This window comes from Oratosquilla oratoria, chromosome 1 (genome assembly GCF_046742065.1).
Source record: "Oratosquilla oratoria isolate Oo_2021 chromosome 1, ASM4674206v1, whole genome shotgun sequence".
Lineage (NCBI taxonomy): Eukaryota > Metazoa > Arthropoda > Malacostraca > Stomatopoda > Squillidae > Oratosquilla > Oratosquilla oratoria.
Genome location: NC_134777.1, coordinates 83,082,042 through 83,084,541, shown reverse-complemented (window position 1 = coordinate 83,084,541; position 2,500 = coordinate 83,082,042). Strand labels below are relative to the sequence as shown.

The window sequence follows — 2,500 nt, the reverse complement described above, 5'->3', positions numbered from 1 at the left end:
TTCTCTCAATCTACATTCTACCTCCACCTTCACTCCACCTTTTCCTGCTACACTTGCACCCAAGTATCTAAAACTATCCACTTCCTCCAGTCGCTCTCCCTTAATGTTCACTTCCAGTCTACTGCCACTTTCACCCCTTGTACATCTCATCACCTTACTTTTACCCACATTTATCTTTAGCTTTCTTCTATCACATACTCTCCCAAACTCTGCCACCAGCTTCCTCAATCCCTCCTCTGACCCTGCCACAAGCGCAGTGTCGTCCGCAAACAACAGCTGGCTCACCTCCTACTTTTCTCCATTTTCTTTAACCATCTCCAATCCCTGACTCACTACCCTAGCATTCACCTCTCGCACCACTCCATCCATGTATAAGTTGAACAGCCAGGGTGACATAACGCATCCTTGACGAAGTCCCACCTTTACTTCAAACCACTCACTCTCTCCATTTCTAATCCTCACACATGCTCTACTACTCTCATAAAAACTCTTGACAGCTCCCAAAAGCTTTCCTCCTATCCCATAAATCTGCATAACCTCCCACAGTGCCTTTCTGTCTACCCTATCATAAGCTTTTTCCAGATCCATAAAAGCCCAAAAAACATCCTTCCCCTTTCCTATAGCTTTCTCACATATCTGTCTTACCACAAAGATCTGATCTACACGACCTCTACCCGTCCTAAATCCACACTGTTCCTCACCAATTACTCCTTCTGTTCTTCTCCTAATCCTCTCAATTAAGATCCTCCCATAAGACTTCCCTACTACACTCAACAGGCTAATCCCTCTGAAATTACTACATTCACACTTGTCCCCTTTTCCCTTGTAAAGAGGAACTATACAGGCACTTCTCCAGTCCTCCGGTACTCTACCCTCTCTCCAGCAAACATTAAATAACCTCACCAACCAGTCCACCATCACTGAACCTCCCTTTTTCAGACATTCTGCATGACATCCATCCAGACCAGGTGCCTTACCTGCTTTCATCATCTTTACAACTGCCTTCACCTCATCCTTCCTTATTTCTCCTCCATTCTCCTCACTCATCACTCTCATTTTCTTCGCATTTCCCACTGCAGCTATCTTTCCTTTCCTATCTTCCTTCACATTCAGCAACTCCCTAAAATATTCTGCCCATCTTCCCCTCACTGCCATCTCTTCCATTATCATCTCTCCATCTGTACCTTTTACCTTTTCTTCCCTACTTGATTCGCCTCCTCTTCCTCTCTTAATTTCTTTCCAAAACATCTTTTTATTACTTTCAAAATTTTCTGTCATACTCCTACCCCATTTCACATCTGCTCTCCTCTTTGCCTCCTTTAACTTTTGCTTTACTTCTCTTTTCTTTTCTTTGTACGTCTCATATGACTCCCCTGTCCTCTTTTGTAACCAATCTGTGAAAGCTCGCTTCTTCTCTTCTACAACCTTCTTTGTTTCCTCATCCCACCATTCACTACCCTTTCTTCTATTTCCCCCTGTCCTTCTTGTTCCACACACCATCCTTGCACACTTTAAGACTCCCTCCTTGAACCATCCCCATTCCTCCTCCACACCCATCTCTGCTCTATCCTTTACTCCCTCACACTCCTCCTTCAGCTTCTTTTCGTACTCCTTCTCCTTTTCCTTTTCATTCAAGGAGTTCACTCTAAGAACCTCCCTACCTTTTGTCCCTTTCCTCTTTCTCCATCTATCCTCCACTCTCAGCTTACCTTCCACCAAAAAATGATCTGATATTCCCCCACCCTCTCCCCTTAGCACATGTACATCCATAACTCTTCCTATCATAGTCCTATTTACCACTACATAATCCATTAGCGCTCTATCTACCACCCTTCCCTCCACCACCCTCTCCCATGTGTACTTATGCTTGACTTTCTTCCGAAACACTGTATTTGCTATCATCAACTCTCTTTCTAGACACATTTCCACCATCAACTCTCCATTACGATTCTTTCCTGGAACTCCACACTTCCCAACCACTCCATCGATTGGACCATTTCCCACCCTAGCATTAAGGTCTCCCAGTACTATTACATTGACATTTCTTCCTAAACCCTCTATGCACTCATTTAAATCTATCCAAAAGGCCTCCCTTTCTTCCATGCTCTTCTCACTGCCAGGCCCATATGCACTTACAAAGACCCACATATCCTTTCCCAGTTTCACCTTCATCCACATTATCCTTGAGGAAACCTCCTTCCACTCCACTACACGTTTACCTATCTCCTCACTTACTAGAATAGCCACCCCTTCCCTCCCTCGCCCTCTCTTCACTCCTGATAACCTCCCACTTACACTCCCAAACTTACACTCACCCTTCCCTTTCAACTTAGTTTCACTCAAAGCCAACACATCCATCTTTCTTCTCACAAACATACTACCTATCTCTTCCCTTTTACTCTCATCTGTACCACATCCACGCACATTAAAAGACCCAAACCTTAGGGTGCTGGCCCGAGGCCCTCTAGCACCCCTTATGCCTTTCCTTTTCGTTTTAGGA

General features: G+C 44.6%; 1 protein-coding gene across 1 annotated transcript in view; it reads left to right on the top strand.

Annotated features, from left to right (window-relative positions):
- The window catches only part of LOC143018751 (uncharacterized), a 593,788-nt gene that overhangs the window by 567,792 nt on the left and 23,496 nt on the right, over positions 1–2,500 (top strand). The window lies entirely within an intron of this gene.